We start from the raw sequence: 23,749 nt of genomic DNA on the forward strand, positions 1-23,749 counted from the left end.
ACAACCTTTCCTCTGTGTAATTATCTTTTGGCTAGTGTGGGCTGGTTCTTTTGTGTTCTTGTAACAAAAAAAAAAAAAAAAAAAGCTTTTCTGGTATTTAAGCCCTAACTTTGATAGGGTTTCTGTTTTTACACACAGTGCAGACTGGATAAGTTGTTGACCGCAACTGAGCTGAAAATATAAGTATCTTGATTCTTTTTTGATTATTTTTACAGATTACTCTTTTTAAAATTTAATATATATATATAGCACTTTGTCTATTCTGTATCTTTACAAATCCTTATCTGTTTAAAAACTTTCATTTGTGTTTCTAGTGCTTGCTGTCTGTAGGCTATTGTTTTAACTGAAGCCTTTCCTCTGTGTAATTACCTTCTGGCTAGTGGGGGCTGGTACTTCTGTGTTCTTGTAAAAAAAAAAAAAAAAAAAAAAAAGCTGTTCTGGTATTTAAGCCCTAACTTTGATAAGGTTTCTGTCTTTATACACAGTGCAGACTGGATAAGTTGTTGACCGCAACTGAGCTGAAAATATAAGTATCTTGATTTTTTTTGATTATTTTTACAGATTACTGTTTTTAAAATTTAATATATATATATATATAGCACTTTGTCTATTCTGTATCTTTACAAATCCTTATCTGTTTAAAAACTTTCATTTGTGTCTTTAGTGCTTGCTGTCTGTAGGCTATTGTTTTAACTGAAGCCTTTCCTCTGTGTAATTATCTTTTGGCTAGTGGGGGCTGGTTCTTTTGTGTTCTTGTAAAAAAAAAAAAAAAAAAAAAAAAAGCTGTTCTGATATTTAAGCCCTAACTTTGACAGGGTTTCTGTCTTTACACACAGTGCAGAGTGGATAAGTTGTTGACCGCAACTGAGCTGAAAATATAAGTATCTTGATTTTTATTTTTTATTTTTAGATTACTGTTTTTAAAATTTAATATATATATATATATAGCACTTTATCTATTCTGTATCTTTACAAATCCTTATCTGTTTAAAAACTTTCATTTGTGTCTCTAGTGCTTGCTATCTGCAGGCTATTGTTTTAACTGAAGCCTTTCCTCTGTGTAATTATCTTTTGGCTAGTGGGGGCTGGTTCTTTTGTGTTCTTGTAAAAAATAAAAAAAAAAAGCTGTTCTGGTATTTAAGCCCTAACTTTGATAGGGTTTCTGTCTTTACACACAGTGCAGACTGGATAAGTTGTTGACCGCAACTGAGCTGAAAATATAAGTATCTTGATTTTTATTTTTTATTTTTACAGATTACTGTTTTTAAAATTTAATATATATATATAGCACATTATCTATTCTGTATCTTTACAAATCCTTATCTGTTTAAAAACTTTCATTTGTGTCTCTAGTGCTTGCTGTCTGTAGGCTATTGTTTTAACTGAAGCCTTTCCTCTGTGTAATTATCTTTTGGCTAGTGGGGGCTGGTTCTTTTGTGTTCTTGTAACAAAAAAAAAAAAAAAAAAGCTGTTCTGGTATTTAAGCCCTAACTTTGATAGGGTTTCTGTTTTTACACACAGTGCAGACTGGATAAGTTGTTGACCGCAACTGAGCTGAAAATATAAGTATCTTGATTTTTTTTGATTATTTTTACAGATTACTCTTTTTAAAATTTAATATATATATAGCACTTTGTCTATTCTGTATCTTTACAAATCCTTATCTGTTTAAAAACTTTCATTTGTGTTTCTAGTGCTTGCTGTCTGTAGGCTATTGTTTTAACTGAAGCCTTTCCTCTGTGTAATTATCTTTTGGCTAGTGGGGGCTGGTTCTTTTGTGTTCTTGTAAAAAAAAAAAAAAAGCTGTTCTGGTATTTAAGCCCTAACTTTGATAGGGTTTCTGTCTTTACACACAGTGCAGAGTTCTTGACCGCAACTGAGCTGAAAATATAAGTATCTTGATTTTTTTATTATTATTTTTACAGATTACTGTTTTTAAAATTTAATATATATATAGCACTTTGTCTATTCTGTATCTTTACAAATCCTTATCTGTTTAAAATCTTTCATTTCTGTTTCTAGTGCTTGCTGTCTGTAGGCTATTGTTTTAACTGAAGCCTTTCCTCTGTGTAATTATCTTTTGGCTAGTGGGGGCTGGTTCTTTTGTGTTCTTATAAAAATAAAAAATAAAAGCTGTTCTGGTATTTAAGCCCAAACTTTGATAGGGTTTCTGTCTTTACACACAGTGCAGACTGGATAAGTTGTTGACAGCAACTGAGCTGAAAATATAAGTATCTTAATTTTTTTTTTATTTTTACAGATTACTGGTTTTAAAATTTAATATATGTATAGCACTTTGTCTATTCTGTATCTTTACAAATCCTTATCTGTTTAAAAACTTTCATTTGTGTCTCTAGCGCTTGCTGTCTGTAGTCTATTGTTTTAACTGAAGCCTTTCCTCTGTGTAATTATCTTTTGGCTAGTGGGGGCTGGTTCTTTTGTGTTCTTGTAAAAAAAAAAAAAGCTGTTCTGGTATTTAAGCCCTAACTTTGATAGGGTTTCTGTCTTTACACACAGTGCAGACTGGATAAGTTGTTGACCACAACTGAGCTGAAAATATAAGTATCTTGATTTTTTTTTGATTATTTTTACAGATTACTGTTTTTAAAATTTAATATATATATAGCACTTTGTCTATTCTGTATCTTTACAATCCTTATCTGTTTAAAAACTTTCATTTGTGTCTCTAGTGCTTGCTGTCTGTAGGCTATTGTTTTAACTGAAGCCTTTCCTCTGTGTAATTATCTTTTGGCTATTGGGGGCTGGTTCTTTTGTGTTCTTGTAAAAAAAAAAAAAAAAAAAAAAGCTGTTCTGATATTTAAGCCCTAACTTTGACAGGGTTTCTGTCTTTACACACAGTGCAGACTGGATAAGTTGTTGACCTCAACTGAGCTGAAAATATAAGTATCTTGATTTTTTTTTATTATTTTTACAGATTACTGTTTTTAAAATTTAATATATATATAGCACTTTGTCTATTCTGTAGCTTTACAAATGCTTATCTGTTTAAAAAAATTAATTTGTGTCTCTAGTGCTTGCTGTCTGTAGGCTATTGTTTTAACTGAAGCCTTTCCTCTGTGTAATTATCTTTTGGCTTGAGGGGGCTGGTTCTTTTGTGTTCTTGTAAAAAATAAAAAAAAAGCTGTTCTGGTATTTAAGCCCTAACTTTGATAGGGTTTCTGTCTTTACACACAGTGCAGACTGGATAAGTTGTTGACCGCAACTGAGCTGAAAATATAAGTATCTTGATTTTTTTTTATTATTTTTACAGATTACTGTTTTTAAAATTTAATATATATATATATATATATATATATATATATATATATATATATATATATAGCACTTTGTCTATTCTGTATCTTTAAAAATCCTTATCTGTTTAACAACTTTCATTTGTGTCTCTAGTGCTTGCTGTCTGTAGGCTATTGTTTTAACTGAAGTCTTTCCTCTGTGTAATTATCTTTTGGCTAGTGGGGGCTGGTTCTTTTGTGTTCTTGTAAAAAAAAAAAAAAAAAAAGCTGTTCTGGTATTTAAGCCCTAACTTTGATAGGGTTTCTGTCTTTACACACAGTGCAGACTGGATAAGTTGTTGACCGCAACTGAGCTGAAAATATAAGTATCTTGATTTTTATTTTTTATTTTTACAGATTAATGTTTTTAAAATTTAATATATATATAGCACTTTATCTATTCTGTATCTTTACAAATCCTTATCTGTTTAAAAACTTTCATTTGTGTCTCTAGTGCTTGCTATCTGCAGGCTATTGTTTTAACTGAAGCCTTTCCTCTGTGTAATTATCTTTTGGCTAGTGGGGGCTGGTTCTTTTTTGTTGTAAAAAATAAAAAAAAAAAGCTGTTCTGGTATTTAAGCCCTAACTTTGATACGGTTTCTGTCTTTACACACAGTGCAGACTGGATAAGTTGTTGACCGCAACTGAGCTGAAAATATAAGTATCTTGATTTTTTTTGATTATTTTTACAGATTTGCTGTTTTTAAAATTTAATATATATATATAGCACTTTGTCTATTCTGTATCTTTAAAAATCTTTATCTGTTTAACAACTTTCATTTGTGTCTCTAGTGCTTGCTGTCTGTAGGCTATTGTTTTAACTGAAGCCTTTCCTCTGTGAAATTATCTTTTGGCTAGTGGGGGCTGGTTCTTTTGTGTTCTTGTAACAAAAAAAAAAAAAAAAGCTGTTCTGGTATTTAAGCCCTAACTTTGATAGGGTTTCTGTTTTTACACACAGTGCAGACTGGATAAGTTGTTGACCGCAACTGAGCTGAAAATATAAGTATCTTGATTTTTTTTTTATTATTTTTACAGATTACTCTTTTTAAAATTTAATATATATATAGCACTTTGTCTATTCTGTATCTTTACAAATCCTTATCTGTTTAAAAACTTTCATTTGTGTCTCTAGTGCTTGCTGTCTGTAGGCTATTGTTTTAACTGAAGCCTTTCCTCTGTGTAATTACCTTTTGGCTAGTGGCGGCTGGTTCTTTTGTGTTCTTGTAAAAAAAAAAAAAAAAAAAAAAAAAAAGCTGTTCTGGTATTTAAGCCCTAACTTTGATAGGGTTTCTGTCTTTACACACAGTGCAGACTGGATAAGTTGTTGACCGCAACTGAGCTGAAAATATAAGTATCTTGATTTTTTTTGATTATTTTTACAGATTACTGTTTTTAAAATTTAATATATATAGCACTTTATCTATTCTGTATCTTTACAAATCCTTATCTGTTTAAAAACTTTCATTTGTGTCTCTAGTGCTTGCTATCTGCAGGCTATTGTTTTAACTGAAGCCTTTCCTCTGTGTAATTATCTTTTGGCTAGTGGCGGCTGGTTCTTTTGTGTTCTTGTAAAAAAAAAAAAAAAAAAAAAGCTGTTCTGGTATTTAAGCCCTAACTTTGATAGGGTTTCTGTCTTTACACACAGTGCAGACTGGATAAGTTGTTGACCGCAACTGAGCTGAAAATATAAGTATCTTGATTTTTATTTTTTATTTTTACAGATTAATGTTTTTAAAATTTAATATATATATAGCACTTTATCTATTCTGTATCTTTACAAATCCTTATCTGTTTAAAACCTTTCATTTGTGTCTCTAGTGCTTGCTATCTGCAGGCTATTGTTTTAACTGAAGCCTTTCCTCTGTGTAATTATCTTTTGGCTAGTGGGGGCTGGTTCTTTTGTGTTGTTGTAAAAAAAAAGAAGCTGTTCTGGTATTTAAGCCCTAACTTTGATAGGGTTTCTGTCTTTACACACAGTGCAGACTGGATAAGTTGTCGACCGCAACTGAGCTGAAAATATAAGTATCTTGATTTTTTTTATTATTTTTACATATTACTGTTTTTAAAATTTAATATATATATATAGCACTTTGTCTATTCTGTATCTTTAAAAATCCTTATCTGTTTAACAACTTTCATTTGTGTCTCTAGTGCTTGCTGTCTGTAGGCTATTGTTTTAACTGAAGCCTTTCCTCTGTGTAATTATCTTTTGGCTAGTGTAACAAAAAAAAAAAAAAAAAAAGCTGTTCTGGTATTTAAGCCCTAACTTTGATAGGGTTTCTGTTTTTACACACAGTGCAGACTGGATAAGTTGTTGACCGCAACTGAGCTGAAAATATAAGTATCTTGATTCTTTTTTGATTATTTTTACAGATTACTCTTTTTAAAATTTAATATATATATAGCACTTTGTCTATTCTGTATCTTTACAAATCCTTATCTGTTTAAAAACTTTCATTTGTGTCTCTAGTGCTTGCTGTCTGTAGGCTATTGTTTTAACTGAAGCCTTTCCTCTGTGTAATTACCTTCTGGCTAGTGGGGGCTGGTTTTTTTGTGTTCTTGTAAAAAAAAAAAGCTGTTCTGGTATTTAAGCCCTAACTTTGATAAGGTTTCTGTCTTTACACACAGTGCAGACTGGATAAGTTGTTGACTGCAACTGAGCTGAAAATATAAGTTTCTTGATTTTTTTTTTATTATTTTTACAGATTACTGTTTTTAAAATTTAATATATATATAGCACTTATCTGTTTAAAAACTTTCATTTGTGTCTCTAGTGCTTGCTGTCTGTAGGCTATTGTTTTAACTGAAGCCTTTCCTCTGTGTAATTATCTTTTGGCTATTGGGGGCTGGTTCTTTTGTGTTCTTGTAAAAAAAAAAAAAAAAAAAAAAAAAGCTGTTCTGATATTTAAGCCCTAACTTTGACAGGGTTTCTGTCTTTACACACAGTGCAGACTGGATAAGTTGTTGACCTCAACTGAGCTGAAAATATAAGTATCTTGATTTTTTTTTATTATTTTTACAGATTACTGTTTTTAAAATTTAATATATATATATATATATATATATATATATATATATATATATATATATATATATATAGCACTTTGTCTATTCTGTATCTTTACAAATCCTTATCTGTTTAAAAACTTTCATTTGTGTCTCTAGTGCTTGCTGTCTGTAGGCTATTGTTTTAACTGAAGCTTTTCCTCTGTGTAATTATCTTTTGGCTAGTGGGGGCTGGTTCTTTTGTATTCTTGTAAAAAAAAAAAAAAGCTGTTCTGGTATTTAAGCCCTAACTTTGATAGGGTTTCTGTCTTTACACACAGTGCAGACTGCATAAGTTGTTGACCGCAACTGAGCTGAAAATATAAGTATCTTGATTTTTTTTTATTATTTTTACAGATTACTGTTTTTAAAATTTAATATATATATATATATATATATATATATATATATATATATATATATATATATATATATATATATATATATATATATATTTATATATAGCACTTTGTCTATTCTGCATCTTTACAAATCCTTATCTGTTTAAAAACTTTCATTTCTGTCTCTAGTGCTTGCTGTCTGTAGGCTATTGTTTTAACTGAAGCCTTTCCTCTGTGTAATTATCTTTTGGCTAGTGGGGGATGGTTCTTTTGTGTTGCTGTAAAAAAAAAGCTGTTCTGGTATTTAAGCCCTAACTTTGATAGGGGTTCTGTTTTTACACACAGTGCAGACTGGATAAGTTGTTGACCGCAACTGAGCTGAAAATATAAGTATCTTGATTTTTCTTTTATTATTTTTACAGATTACTGCTTTTAAAATTTAATATATATATAGCACTTTGTCTATTCTGTATCTTTACAAATCCTTATCTGTTTAAAAACTTTCATTTGTGTCTCTAGTGCTTGCTGTCTGTAGGCTATTTGGTGGCTTTGCAGTTGCCCGCCCCTACTGTGACACTCCTCCCAGTCTAGTGTCATTAGCTCATTCTGCCTAATACAGAGAAAACATTTGATAAGTCCTTCTTTTCCTCCTTTTTCCCTTTCCAAAAGTAAAACAAAAGTTTTTTTTCTTTCACCTGAACCTCCTTGTGTTCTGACTGTGCTTCTCATAAGTTTTGGAAATATACAGTATATTTCAGAGCATTTATTATAACTGTAATAGCCTTAATACTGCTACACCTCAAGTGCTCTAGGTTGCACTGCATCTGAAGTGTTTGTGTGTTTTAGCTGCTTTTCTGTATTTATAGACTTTTCTGTTTCTTTTACTAAATAAGCTCTGTAAAGTTGTTTTACTGCATTCCTGCCTGTATTTCTGAGGGGTTTTTTTTGCACTTTTAGAGTTTGTTTTTGCTTAGTTTAATTGGTAGGCTACACACTCAAGTGCGCTAGCTGAATTAAAGCATTTACTGTGTTTCTGTACCTAATTTCTGCTACTTTGTAAAAAAAAAAATCCTTGTTTCCCGCCTTTACTGAACTAGAATAGTCCAGTCTTCAGGTATTGCTGATCTCTGGGCTGTGTCATAGTTCCTGTGTTGCCCGTATTCTTATTTGGATAGGAGGAAGCTTCTTTGTTCACCAGTGAGAGTGGGGAGCTCTGAGCAGCCTATCTGTCCCTTGAGGAGTGGATCCACCCCAGTGACCTGTAGCTTATGTGCCGTTTTGTGTCATAGTTCCTGTGTTGCCCATATCCTTATTTTGGGCCATTTCCTATCTCTTTCTAACCCCCTGCTTTAAAGCCAGCTTTAGCGCACTTTTGCGCTTGTAATTTAAAGTTTGTCCTGTTTTTTGCATTTACCTGTTGAGGCTACACACTCAAGTACGCTAGCCTGTGTCACATATTTACTGCATTTTCCTGCTATTTGTTGAAAAAAAGAAAAACAAAAAAAAAACTATCCTTGTTTCCTGTCTTTCCTAACCTAGAGTAGTCCAAATACAGGCTTTGCTGTATTCTGGACTTTTGGAAAGTTCCTGTGTGCCCATTTCCTTTCTTGGGTAGAGGGAGGTTTCTTTGTTCACCAGTGGCAGTGGGGAACTTAGAGCAGCCTATCTATCCCTGGAAGAGTGTTCCCAGCACAAGAATCTGGTAGTCTATTGGCCATTTTGGGCCACTTTCTAGCTCTTTCAAACCCCCCTGTATAAAACCCGCTTTGGTGAGGTTTTTGCTCTTGTTACTACTCAGCCAAGCTCCTTGTGGCCCTGCAGAGTGGTGCTAGCAGCAGAGAGGCTAAAAGAGTGACTGCTAACCTGATAAAAGTGTTTTTTCATGCTACTACCTGGGCGACTGTCCGATCTAGCTAAACTGCAAATATTTCTGCTTCTTGAACTGTTTTAAACTGTCTAAAGTTGTTTTTGCACCTGCACTTTTAAAGTTTGTCCTGTTTGTTGCATTTACTTGTTGAGGCTACACACTCAAGTGTGCTAGCCTGTGTTACATATTTATTGCAATTTCCTGCTGTTTGTTGCAAAAAAAAAAAAAAGTTATCCTTGTTTCCCATCTTTCCTGACCTAGAGTAGTCCAAATACAGGCTTTGCTGTACTCTGGACTTTTGGAAAGTTCCTGTGTTGCCATTTCCTTTCTTGGATAGAGGGAGGCTTCTTTGTTCACCAGTGGCAGTGGGGAGCTTGGAGCAGCATATCTGTCACTGGAGGAGTGTTCCCAGCACAGGAATCTGGTAGTCTGTTGGCTGTTTTGGGCCAATTTCTAGCTCTTTCAAGTCCGCCTGTATAAAACCCGCTGTAGTGCGGCTTTGCGTGACTTTGTGCATAGCACGGCATTGAGCAGCGCCGCTTATTTGGGTTTGAGCCTTGGAACTGATCTAGTTCTCATAATAAACACCCTATTCCTACGCTAAAGCCTAGCACTTGCTCACTAAAGCAATTATATAAGTCAGCACTAAAAAATTAAAAGCACTACACCCTCACAAACTCCCCTTGAGTAACTTGTTCCCCATTGGCCCTTTTTTCAATTATAAAGGAATTCCCAATACTATTCTAGCATGTCTAAAGGTCAGTTGTCAATCTCCTCTCCGGTCCAGCTGGTGAACCTGGGAATCTTGAGGCAATGTTACAACTGCCTAATGTACACAGACAACCCTCTCCTCCTCCCAACAAATTCCAACACATGTGAGAGATGCAACCATATAGCCAAACTGGAGGCTAAGCTCTCTCAACTCAGTACTGGCGTAACCAGTCAGGAGGAGAAGGAAACCACACTCACTACAATTCCAGTCTCACATAGACCTACCACGACAGCAAACCAAACACATAAACACACAAAAACATACTTGGAGGCTCTAAATAAAAATCTGCCTAAGCAGCAGAGACCTCCAAAGCAGACACCCAAGCAACCGCTACCCCAAAACAAAACACGTGCAACACATAGCTCACAAAGCTAGTGTGCCGAACAATCACAGCCCTTAAGGTTAAACAACACACCTGATACACTTGTAATAGGTGACTCTATCATCAGGCACACTGACGTCCCGCTCACCAGGCTGAACAAGGAGAAGGTCATGGTGTGCTGCCTATCGGGCACTAGGATCCGCCACATAACACAAGCACTCAGCTCACTCCAAGGCAAGTACAAATATGACTCAGTCATTGTCCATGCTGGTGTGAATGACCTGAGATGTACCTCCCTGGACTACATGAAAAGATACATAGAGGAGCTCTCTGAGCATGTAGCCCAGGCCGGTATGACCCTGACCTTGAGTAGCATCTTACCCTCACCAAGAATGATGCCACAGTATGAAGACAAGATTATCAATTTCAACAACTGGCTTAAGTATTGGTGTCATTCAAAGGGGATCCAATGCCTGTCAGCCTGGGATGACATGCTCGACAAGCCACGATGCTTCGCTAGGGACGGCTTGCACCTGTCACCCCTGGGCAACGGATATTGGCAAAGGCTCTTGCTACCCCCATAGTGCCTTTTTTAGGCAAGGCTCAAAAGACAAACCCACCTCCATAGGTATCACAAGGGATAAGAAACTAAGAGTAATGCTACTCAACGCCAAAAGTCTAAACCTCAAGATGCACGCACTCAAAACTCTCCTTAGCATGGAGAACATCGATATCTGTGCAGTAACAGAAACCTGGTTCAAGGCTCTCGAGAGCACCCCAGCACTACCAGGTTATACCTCATACCATGCTTTTTGGCCCCAAAACTTGGACCAAACCACAAAAGGAGGGGGAGTATCAATATTCGTCAAAGATACCCACACCTCCAGGTTGGTGGCACAGCACGAAGCATCAGAGACTATCCATGTGCAACTAACAGTGGGTAAAACTGCCTTCCAGTTTATAGTCTGCTACAGACCACCCTCCCAAACCCAGGAACCTCACTCGGCCTTCCTGAGAACACTGGAAAATATGAAGGTCTCTCCAAACACCATTATATTGGGTGACTTCAACTACCCAACCATAGACTGGGAGCATTACTCTAGCTCCAACACCCTAGCCCAAAGGTTCCTAGAATTTATAAACTCAAATGCTATGGAACAACTTGTTACCACTCCCACAAGAGGGGAAAACATACTGGACCTGATCATCACCAACATGGGGACTCTATGCTCCAGACCAGAAGTGTATCCCTCACTGGTAAGATCAGACCATAAACTAATCTCACTGGATATTCACATCCCGACCTCACCCCATGGCCAGAAAACCACAGTGAAAAACTTCTCTAAAGCAAATTTCACACTCCTCAATACCGAGGTAGAATCCTTCAAAGTCCCCGGGCCTGTGGATAATACGGCCCAGACCACAAAATCCTTTATAAACGCATTCTATGAACACCTTCAGGAATGCATGGATCATGCAATCCCAAATAAAATCAAGACCCAATCCTCCAAAGGCAGACGTCCTGTCTGGTGGACCCCAGCCACAAACAAACTATACAATAGAACTGCACCAAGAACCAAAGTTCACTAACACAAATAACTGGAGGATGAAGGCACAATACCCAGCGGGTGTGCTGTAACCACAAGTAAAAATCCACAGTTTCGATAAAATGCTGAAGGTCAATAAACGCTCCAAGATACTGTAATTCAAAAGGTATCTTTAATAATACGAACATAGAACACAATGCGTCGACCTAGGTTTCGTCCGACTTCTCGGACTTCTTCAGAACAATGCTACAACAAAAATCTAGTCCTTATATATCCGCTTTAATTACTTTAAATTGTCCCATTAAGTCACTAATTGTAAAATTGATCAAAACATCCTTAAAAAGACATCCCAGTTAAAAAACTGAACCGTTGATGAAACCATAAAATTTCATAAAAGTTGGTAAACATCTGTGTGTTATAATAATGTAAATACAATATATATGTGTATATTTGTGATTACATATATATATAAAATGTAAAATTATATATATATATGTATGTATTGAATAATTATATTTATATATGTACTGAATAATAAAAAATACCCATGATCTAAATAACTTAGTAAAATGTCCATAATGTAAATAACATATAAATAATAATAATAAATAATTAAAATCGTCCATTGGATGGAATTATTATACAAAAAACTAAATAAATACCCATGTATATAATGGACTACCTAAGCGTATGATCAATGATAATTTAATTTGGTTTTGAATATTAAGTTTAGTATGTAAATTACATTATTACATAAATAATGTCACGATACAACCCACCCCCAAATAGTTAGTCTGAGGTGTAGACTGAAGTCTATGAATATGTAAACAGACACCTATGTAAACAAATATATATACACTACATGTGAACCTGATTTAAAATCAAACAATAAAACATAAATTATATTGAATTTTATGACCAGTAATCTCGAAAGTGCTCATGTGCTAAATTATATTTCGAAAACATTCTTAAAAAACATTCTCAAAAAACATTTCTTAGAAATCTTGAAAAAAATATATATAAAACTTTTAAAACACTTTAAACACATCAATTGGGTGAATTCAAGTGTATGGTATTATATGTGGGGAGACCCAAAATGGTCTATTGATACATATTAAGTGCCTTTGATGTGGTATAACCATAAAATGGGTTTGATGGTAATGTATTCATTAAGACCCGGGTGTTGATTGGCATTTAATAAAATTTGCAATCTTAGTTCCACTGTATCAAGATTGTATTTGGTGGTCTTACCCTGCGGGTCCAACTCCTGATGGAATACCCCCATAAATTTAAAACTATGGGTATTAAATTGGTTAATATGTCTTGCTAGTGCGTTGGTCAATTTCAAATTTTTAATGTCCAATAAATGTTCTTTTATCCTGTCACGTAACATCCTGCAAGTTTTCCCCACATAAAAACCTTCACAGGTTTGACATACTGCAATGTAAACCACGTTGCGTGTGTAACAGTTTATGTGTTGATTAATCCGTACATTTTGTCCATTAATTATCACAGTATGGTTAGTATTAACAACGTGTTTGCATACAGAACACCTTCCACATTTAAAATTTCCCTTTGGTTTATTTGAAAACCTCAAAACCCCTGTGTTAATACTCTCAAATAACTCTTTGAATGATGTGTCCTTCCTAAAAATGTAAGTAATATTACCCTTAAAAAATTCCCCCATTGTGTTATCCAATTTGATAAAATTCCAGTTCTTCTTAACAATACTCCTCACCATTTCAAATGTGTCATTAAATGTGGTGATGAAAAGGGGTACACCATTACACATGAAATTATTATTTTTGTGTTTAGTGTTACTGTTGTTACCCACGTCGTGAGATTGTGTGTTACTGTCAACATTATTGTGTATTAAGGCCTTGTAAAAACCATTCTCCCTTTTGTTAATTACTTCGTTTGCTATATTTGCGCAAAAGTCACGTGGATAACCACGATTTTGAAAGAGTTCAATTATAAATTGTACTTCGTTATTAAAATCCACTTCTTCACTGACCATTCTGGCAGCCCTGACCAATTGGCCCTTAACCACGGCTCTTTTCTGGTGATCAGGGTGCCAACTGTCATAGTGTAAATATGAATTTGAAAAAGTGGATTTTCTATAAATGTTGGACGTCACCCTATTTTTATTTTCATCAAAGGTTAACTTAACGTCCAAATAACTTATACTATCCTGACTAATAGTGAATGTAAATTGTAAAAACCAAACACTGTTATTAATATAATCAATAAAGGCTTTAAGCTCTACCTGTTCACCACTCCACACAATAAATAAATCGTCTAAAAAACGGCCGTAAAACTTGACGTGTGTAAAAAACTCTGAATTAAACAGATAATTTAATTCCCAATATGTTAAGACAAAATTGGCAAAATTGGGGGCACAAGCTGCCCCCATGGCCACCCCACTCTTTTGTTTAAAATAGGCGCCCTCAAAATAAATAAAATTGTTGTTTAAAACAACTCCCATGAGCTTGGTGAGTACATTAATTTTATTTTGGTCATATAAATTGGTATAAAATAACTGTTCCTCCAACCATTCCAAACCTTGGTCGTGGGGGATGACTGTAAACAAATTACAAATGTCCAACGTAATGAAAGTGTCCCCATGATTAAATGTAATCAAATTGATCTTGGATAAAAAATCCCACGAATCTTTAAGTATGTGGTCAAAATGTTCAATACCAGGTTTTAAATGGTGGTCTAAATATTGACTGATAAAGTGAGTTTTGCTGCGTTTACCATCAACAATTGCTCTGAATTGCAACTTGTCCAACCCCTTATGTATCTTGGGGATACCAAAAATCCCACTTATAACTGGGTATTCATTATATAGGAAACGCCAATCATGTTCATCTAATTCACCTTGGTGCAACATGTCATAAAGTGTCGTGTCTATTCTTTTATGGGCTATGTTTATTTCGTTTCTACTAACTTCCTCATATACGTCACTTGTTAACAGGGCGTTCATGTAACTTACATAGTCGTGATGATCAACAATAACCACTCCACTGCCCTTGTCAGGCTTCATGATTCTAATACTTTTGGTAGATAAAATATTTTTAAGTATCCCTTCCTCTCTCTTGGTCATGTTGTGGTGAAGTTGCTTGTTGTTGTGTTTCTTAAACAAATCCCTTAAATCATTTTCTGTGACTTTCTCAAAAAAAGCCACTTTTTCGTGATTGGGGGGGTTGTAAGTGCTGGGTCTGGAAAGACAGGGTTGGTTAGATGTATTTATGTCCCATGAATTGTTGTTGTATAACATTTTTAAATTTAATTTTCGAGTAAATAGTTTTAGGTCTATAATTGTATTTACAATGTTACCTCTTCTGCATGGGACAAAGCTAAACCCTTTAGAAATCAAATTAACACTCTCTGTATCAAAACTCTGCTGTGTATAATTGTATAGTTTAAAGTCCCCTTTATCATTCCCAACTACTGTGGGTTTAGAAAAAAGTACACATTCCCTTTCAACATTGTGAATGTTGTCAGTTAGAATGTTAGTGTTGAAGTTTACTGCAGGGTCTACATTAACTACACTCGTCAAATCACTACATGTATCAACTACATTACATTGAAAAACACTAGTATCAGGTGAAGATAATGGTCCATTGTATTCATATACTGATAATTCACATAGTGAATAAATGCTGTCCGTATTGACCAACACATTCGTTGAATTAATATCATTCAATAATGGAGCAGTTGTGCCCACAGAAGACTCATACGGAAAAGTTTGATTCCTGTCCAAAAAATCACCACGCAACATACTGTCGTCTGAGTTACATGTGTATGAAGCTTCCTCTGTGCAAATAGAATCCTGATGTAAAATAGGGGCAATACTGTTTGAAACGTTAACATCAGAAATAACATAACTGGGCAACAACGCTCTATTCTGTGCGGTATAGGAAAAGTCAAGTTTCTTACCAAGTACCATATGGTGGAGGACGCCATCGGCTACTTGCGCGTCCCCCACGCGTTTTTTGAATAGTTCACTTTCCTGTAATGGTCCGCATCTCTCCTTGGACGAGCACCTGTGTTCTCAAATTCTTCATTTTCGTCGAGTGTATGTTCACCCCTGAGTCTCTTAGATCTTCTAAGGCCATCAGTATAACTCGGGCTGCCTGCTTGGTGTTCTACATGCGTAGCGGTCCGTTGAGGGGAAGTGATGTCATCAAGTTCATCCAACCGAACAATCCTGTCTGCTTTCTTAGTGTGTTCACGAATCAAAGGTTGTGATTTGGGGTAAACCATCCCGGATGCGTATATCTTAGAGTCCCTCCTGATTTTACTTTGTTTTTTTTGGTACAAGATGTCACAACTATGTTCAACATCATGAATAATGTTAACATAATTAGTATAATAATGATCGAACAAAAGGTCTTGACTAATGTTGCTGTTAAGCTCTTCAATATCTAGTAATAAGGATTCGATTTTTTTGTCATTATATTTGATCATTATTTCCAAAAGGGCCAAACCGGTATTATTAAAAAGTTCATGTAATTCTTTGAGCATGTCAGGTTCACGCTCACTACCATTGGGATATCTCCAAAGTCTAAGCCCCTTGGGTACTTGCCTTAATTCAACATTCCTACGCAAGTACCCATTTTCCATCTGTGTACGCTTCAACCTGAAAAGTTTAACTTCAAATTGTTTAAGTAACTCTTTCAAGTTACCTTTCGGTGTATGGGTATTTGTTACTTCAGGGACCATAGATGAATTAAAAGAATAATTATTAGATTTCCAAGATGTAATGTCAACCGGCTGTGCTCGGTCGTGAAATCTCACCCTGTTCTGTCGTTGTACATCCATATTGTTGGCATCTCTCAAAACCGAAGTGCCGGTACTAGTTGGGACTGAAAAGGGAGGCGATGGAGAAGCTTGGGTAAGCGGTAAACCCAGACTGTCCGAGGGTGTGTTATCCACGATAGGTTTAGAATGAGACATAAGTTCGTGTATGAGAGCAGTGTGGTGCTTTAACTGCTCATTCATTTCTCTTAACAACACACCCACCTCGATCACGCCATTGCCATCCTCCATGACAAAACACCACTGAACTGCACCAAGAACCAAAGTTCACTAACACAAATAACTGGAGGATGAAGGCACAATACCCAGCGGGTGTGCTGTAACCACAAGTAAAAATCCACAGTTTCGATAAAATGCTGAAGGTCAATAAACGCTCCAAGATACTGTAATTCAATAGGTATCTTTAATAATACGAACATAGAACACAATGCGTCGACCTAGGTTTCGTCCGACTTCTCGGACTTCTTCAGAACAATGCTACAACAAAAATCTAGTCCTTATATATCCGTTTTAATTACTTTAAATTGTCCCATTAAGTCACTAATTGTAAAATTGAACAAAACATCCTTAAAAAGACATCCCAGTTAAAAAACTGAACCGTTGATGAAACCATAAAATTTCATAAAAGTTGGTAAACATCTGTGTGTTATAATAATGTAAATACAATATATATGTATATATTTGTGATTACATATATATATAAAGTGTAAAATTATATATATATATATGTATGTATTGAATAATTATATTTATATATGTACTGAATAAAAAATACCCATGATCTAAATAACTTAGTAAAATGTCCATAATGTAAGTAACATATAAATAATAATAATAATAAATAATTAAAATCGTCCATTGAATGGAATTATTATACAAAAAACTAAATAAATACCCATGTATATAATGGACTACCTAAGCGTATGATCAATGATAATTTAATTTGGTTTTGAATATTAAGTTTAGTATGTAAATTACATTATTACATAAATAATGTCACGATACAACCCACCCCCAAATAGTTAGTCTGAGGTGTAGACTGAAGTCTATGAATATGTAAACAGACACCTATGTAAACAAATATATATACACTACATGTGAACCTGATTTTAAATCAAACAATAAAACATAAATTATATTGAATATAATATGTATATGAACTATACAATAGAAGGAGGAAGCTACTACATGACAGAGCAAAATCCCAAAAAGGGAAGGCATCTCTGATCAGTATTAGCAAAAAACTACGGGCACTCATAAAATCGTCTAAGGCCAGCTTCGAGAGAAAAATTGCACAGGACACTAAGGATAATCACAAGGCTTTCTTTAGTTATGTTAGGAACCTGGGTGGGAATTCCCAGATATGCTCAGAATTAGTCCAAAATGACAATAAATGCACCAAACCCACAGACATTGCCAACATCCTAGCTGACAGGTTCAGCACAAACTTCTCCCCCCCTCCCCACCAAAAGGGCTAATATATATCCCAGCAGAGTGCTGCCCCCCTGACATCTCAGATGCTCAGGTAAGAGCTGCCCTCTCCAAAGCAAGAAACACAGCATCAATGGGACCAGACGGTGTCCCGGGCTGCGTCCTACATGAACTCCAAGAAGAGCTAAACCCAAACCTAAAACTACTGTTCAATCTCAGCCTTACTACAGGATATGTACCCAAAGATTGGCATACAGCAACAGTGGTCCCTCTCCACAAAGGTGGTGCCTCAACGGATCCTGGAAACTATCGCCCCATAGGTCTCACTAGCTTGGTCTGCAAAGATATGGAAAGGATCATCATGGACCTTTTAAATAAAGATATTGGGGACCTACAGACACTGGATCCTACCCAGTTCGGCTTTGTTAAGGGGAGATCCTGCCTCTTAAACCTGGTCGATTTCTTTGAAACAGTCACCAAGGCCACTGACAAGGGGAAGGTGGTCCACACAGCCTACCTGGACCTCGCAAAAGCCTTCGATACAATACCCCACTCGGGCATTATAGATAAGCTCACCAGCTTAAATATAAACCCCTATGTCACTAGATGGGTTGCAAACTGGCTCAAGGACAGAACCCACATGGTTAGAATAGCTGGAGCCATGTCAGACTCCAAACCAGTTACAAGTGGCGTCCCACAAGGCTCAGTCTTGGGACCTCTCTTGTTCGGTATATATTTCTCGGAGGTACAGGCCAACATGGAAGGACTGTGGCTGACCAAGTTCGCAGATGACTGCAAACTGGGCGCCATAATAGACTCTCCAGCCGACACAAGCATCCTCCAAAAGGGCCTCATAGAAACAGACAACTGGTGCCAGAGCCATGGCCTCAAGCTAAACGCCAAAAAGTGTACAGTCATCCCCTTTGTCAAAAACAAAGTCCACAAATTACCACATAGGTGGTAATCCATTAAGTACAGAAGAAGTAATTAGGGACCTGGGGACCCAAGTTGATAGCAATTTCTCATTTGACAACCACGTGGCCAAAGTGGTTAGAAAAACATTTTATATAGCCCATCTTATCATGAAGGGATTCACATCTAGATCAGGGGAGGTCATCGTGCCTCTTTACTCATCCCTCATCAGGCCCATAATTGAGTACAATGCCCCTTTTGGGATGTCCCTTACCAGACACCTGCAGCAACTGGAAAGACCCCAAAAGTACCTCACCAAGAGGATCAAGGGGCTCAAACAGATGCTGTATGCTGCCCGGTTAAAGAAACTCCAGCTCTACTCAGTGGCATACCACCTGCTCAGAGGCGATCTGTGCCTGACGTATAAAGCCATGTCCAACCCGGAATTAATGGACATGCTGCACCTCAGAAAATCCAAATCCCATTGAGCTACGCACTCGAGGGACTTAAACCTCAGCACTGAAATAAATAGGACATGCTGGAGGGACAGATTCATAACCCAGAGGCTCCCTTCACTCTGGAATAAAATCCCAGTCCAGGTTAGGCAGAGTCCCTCATTGACTCTCTTCAAGAGGAATCTTGATGAGTGGATGGGAGATCGTAGGTTTACCCCGGGTATCACTTCTGTGTCACTGTTAGACAGAGGCACAGTATACTAACCTCGAAAAAGGGCATAGCAAAATTAATTTAAAATGGGTGGCGAAAGCCATACACACTCTGGCTAGGCTTATAAATGCCCTAGGGCAGATAGCCTAGTATGAACCTATGAACGTACAAATGTTAGTTACTGCAATTTAACTGAAGTAACCCTCTGCAGGGCTTACCATCACTCCCCCTGTGTTTGAATGCAGATTATAGGTTCAAATGCAGGCTAGCTTGCCATTGAAAAATTATATGGCTCTAGACACTCAGCTGGCTCGCCATTGAAAAAATATTTGGCTCTGCTTACTGCTGCTTGCTTGCTGTGGGATTTGAAGTCTTCTTAAGACACTCAGTCTTGCTGGCTGGAATCAAAGTCTGGTTATAGTTGCATTCACAGTCTGTTGCATACAGAAACTTGCAGAATATACACTGATGAGAGAATATACTTTGCAGCACCTGTCTTTAAGAGCAGTAACCAATAACTTTTATAATAAACCACATGTACTTCTGTTACAGCTTCAGAAAATGTTCCGCTTTACTTCTCATATAGTACAGATTATGTGAGAGATATAACATTTACCTCAGGACAAAATGTGTCCATACCATACCCCTAACATAACTAGATTTAATACAGACTTTATATATATTTTAGTTAAACACACACCCTCTTGGTTTTGGAAAGATACTGCCATGATGACGCAAATGCTGACACATCTGTTCTTGTGCAAATGCTGATACGTGGAGAAAAGCATATTTTTAAGGAAACGCCTTGTGGATAAACACATGTCTTGTTTTTTTTAAACTTTCTTAGAAAAACATGTCCTGTTGTCCATTGAAAGCAGATTACATTCTTGTCATGTCTGTAAGAAGTCATCTTTCTTGATGTGTGTAATACACTCATAAGTAAGTTCCTTATATTTCTAAGCCACAGTCATTTAGTATGGTTGCTGATCACATATTACTAAACTCTGTTTCTGCATTTAAGCAAGCTTTTTCTTTTAGCATATTTACAACAGAATTAATTTCAACCTTAAATTCATAATATCTAACACAAGGGAACTGGGTTTTTCCCAAATGGGATGAAGACACATTTTTTGGCACTGATCTTAAGGCCATGATTCTGACACCAGTCGTTGGTGTCATTGAGGCCTTTCTGTAGGATGTCAGCATCACTTGGAGAGTTAATAATAGCTCCCAACTTGCAATCATCTGCAAACTTGGTTAGCCAGAGTCCCTTCATGTTGGCCTGGACTTCAGAGAAGTAGATACCAAACAGGAGAGGACCCAGGACTGAACCCTGTGGGACTCCACTTGTGACTGGTCGGCAGTCTGACTTGGAGTCAGCTACCTTCACAATGTGGGTTCTATCTGAGAGCCAGTTTGCAACCCACCTAGTGATATAGGGTTTGATGCCTAGCTTATTAAGTTTTTCTATGATTCCTGAGTGGGGAATGGAATCAAAGGCCTTAGCCAGATCAAGGTAGGCTGTATGAACCAACTTACCTTCATCCACAGCTCTGGTGACTGACTCAAAGAAGTCAACCAAGTTGAGCAGGCATGATCTACCCTTCACAAAACCAAACTGTGTAGGATCCAGAGTTTGGAGATTCCCTATATCCTTGTTTATTAGGTCCATGATGATGCATTCCATAGCTTTACATATCAGACTCATCAGGCTAATGGGGCGATAGTTCCCAGGGTCTGTAGTCGCTCCTCCTTTGCGGAAAGAAATGACTGTAGCAGTGCGTCATTCGGTGGGGACAAAGCCTGAGGTGAGGCTGTGACTGAACACGGCACACAGGTGAGGTGCCATTTCACTCTGTAGTTCATGTAGAACACAGCCAGGGATACTGTCAGGCCCCATAGAAGCTGTATTCTTGGCCTTGGACAGTGGTGTTTTGACCTGTTCAGCTGTAATACTGGGTGCCTGGCAATCTACTGGTATTGTGATTGGTCCTTTGGAGGGGGTAAAGTTAACACTGAATCTGTTCGCCAGTATATTTGCAATATCTGTTGGCTCGGTATGGGAGATACCATTGTGCAGTAGCTCAGAACAAATCTGGGCATTGCCATGGAGATTCTTTACATAACTATAGAAGTCTTTGTGGTTGTCTTTACTATCTGCTGCAATTCTGTTTTCATAGCTAGCTTTACAGGATTTGATGAGGGATCTCATCCTTTTGCTGAGGCTATTAAGGGAGTCTTTCCAGTCTTGGGACTTCACTTTATTCCGCATCAGTTTCCTTCTTCTGTTGTAGAGTTTGTTTATTGCAGGGGACCACCAGATTGGCTTACTTTTTTTTGAGGAGAGCGTCTTAGTTCTATTGGGTATGGCGAGATCCATGCATTTGTGTACGTGTTTGTACAGTGCATTGGTGTACGATATGGCAGTCATGCAACTATTCTCCATTTGCATGGGTGCCATGAAGTTAGCCAACTCTGTTTTTAGGAGCCTAAAGTTAGCTATGGAGAAGTTTTTCATGGTGGTTACCTTTGTTGGGGGGGGGGGGCGGATTTCCAAGGTGATTAACTTTTGATCGGATCTAACCAAGAAGGAGTTGACTATTGGTGTGGAGCAACAGTTGCCCATGTTAGTAATGACCAGGTCAAGGATGTTGCTACCTCTAGTGGGTGTAAGAACAAGTTGGTCCAAGGCATTTGAATTAATGAATTCCAGAAAGCATTGGGCAAGTGTATTGGTACATGAGTAGTTTTCCCAGTTAATCGAGGGGGTAGTTGAAGTCACAAAAGAAATGTGTGGAGAATAAAAAATGACAATGTCAGAGGCAGACTATTGTGAGAAGTTGATTCATGATAAAACACTAAATATGTGTGGAAAAAGTGAACTTCCAAACAATCAGCTTAAAAGCATGAATGAGGAACTGAAAGCTGAAGCATGTAAAATAAAAAAAAAAGCTGTGAAAATAAGAACAAAATTCATCTCAGTATAAATATAAGAGATAAAAAAATAACAAGGATGTCATGTGGATATTGAAGGTGATACCTTGTAATAAATGAGCTGTCAGCTACTGTAGGGAGTACGGGTAAAAGGATGAGAAGGGAGAGTATAAAGTCAATAATCAAGTTTACAGGCTATGTGGAAGTTGTGAACATTTAACAAAGATGTATAAACGTTAAAATGCAGCGTTGTAACTAGATTTGGATGTATTGGAATAAAATTGAAATTGGAACTGCATAATGTGAATACAATATAGACTGTAAGTGGAAGAAACACGTTTCTGGCTTGAAAAGCTTTTGATTGGAAACAAAACTAATGCATTTAAACTTGATACTGGTGCAGAATGTAAGTATATTGCCCGGACCTTTGTTTAAGTCACAGAATCTTAGTAATTAATGTCTATAAATCTCAATGCACTCTTCAGATATATTATGGGCATTAAATGAAGCATGTGGGTCAGATTTTGCATTACAATTCATGTAAAATACACACATTGATGTTCCAGGTAGTGTTCTTGGAAAATCAGTTAAAGCAACCAGCCATACTAGGGTTCAATATCTCTGAGACCCCTTGCTGTGATTAAAAATATTCATTCTCTGCATTTACAAAATGATTGAAAGATTGATTCATTCAGCAGCATGAATAAAGTCAATGTTTAATGCAGTAAATGTAATGACTTGAAATGGTTAGTTGTCAAAGTATGCAAACTAGTCACAAGATCATGTTTCACATTCTGGAAGTCTCTGCAATAATGCGTATATTCATGAAGGGAAGTGTGGTCCTATGCATATTTATAAAAGTCGTCAGAATAGTATAGAGTTGCTAAAAGTCCTTTAGTTGCTATGAGCTTAAATGTAGTAAAAACAATGTGTCATGTTGCATGTTTCTACCAACAAAAGAGTAGTTTGCAAGGAAGTAGCTAACAGTACAAAACCGTCTAGCAAAATGTAAATAAATGGACTTATGAGTGCTTCAGCGAAAGCCAAGAAGCATAACCTTCAGCATTCTGCTACCTGAAGTATGCACTGTTATCCTTGGGATATTGACAATATCCTTTACAGTTATTTTTATTTATTAACTGGTGTATGTTTTACTGTGGTTTTGTGTGAGGCAGTACAAGTTATGCATGCACTAAGAATAGTCTAAGAGCTATGCAGCAGATTTTAGCAAGAAGCAAAACCTATGAGAGTTACTGAAGTAATTGTTAAGCAAACAAAACTGAGTGAATGGGTGACCAGCACTATAACAGCTGTGAAGTAAGGTAAGCTTAAAATATGTAAAGAACTTCAAGACTTAAAAAGTAGAGGGAAAGACAGAATTATCCACTTCAAACCACTGGAGAGCTTGCTGCAGCATGCTTAATGTTTTTCTCTCTAATGATAATCAAGGGTGATTTGGGCAATGAGGCTAGACAAAACTAGCTTGAAGCTTCCACATTCAGCACCCCTCAGTTAATGCAACTACTTCTAAGATTTCATTTTGAAATCTCCTCAGCCCTCAGAAGTGTTTCAAAGAGCGTGACTGAATGACTAGAAGGAGTGGTCATTAGAACTGAAAATCTTCTAGTCAGGAACTTGCATTATGTTGTATGAAACAGCTAGATAGATTTGAGGTTTCTAATTGAACAAGAACAAATATCAAGTTTGTGTATCAAAACTCAAGTAGGACATGTTTTGAGTTTTGAATGACAAACAAGATTATGATAAGGTTAAAGTAGTAATAAATATGCAGAAA

The 23,749-nt window shown here is 36.5% G+C and overlaps 1 protein-coding gene across 1 annotated transcript in view; it reads right to left on the bottom strand.

Moving 5' to 3' along the window:
• LOC122808931 (octopamine receptor-like) overlaps window positions 1-23,749 on the bottom strand; it is a 1,404,917-nt gene that overhangs the window by 1,238,261 nt on the left and 142,907 nt on the right. The gene's annotated exons all lie outside the window — the stretch shown is intronic.

The sequence above is a fragment of the Protopterus annectens genome, chromosome 8.part0 (genome assembly GCF_019279795.1).
Source record: "Protopterus annectens isolate FY-2018-M chromosome 8.part0, PAN1.0, whole genome shotgun sequence".
Classification (NCBI taxonomy): Eukaryota; Metazoa; Chordata; order Ceratodontiformes; family Protopteridae; genus Protopterus; species Protopterus annectens.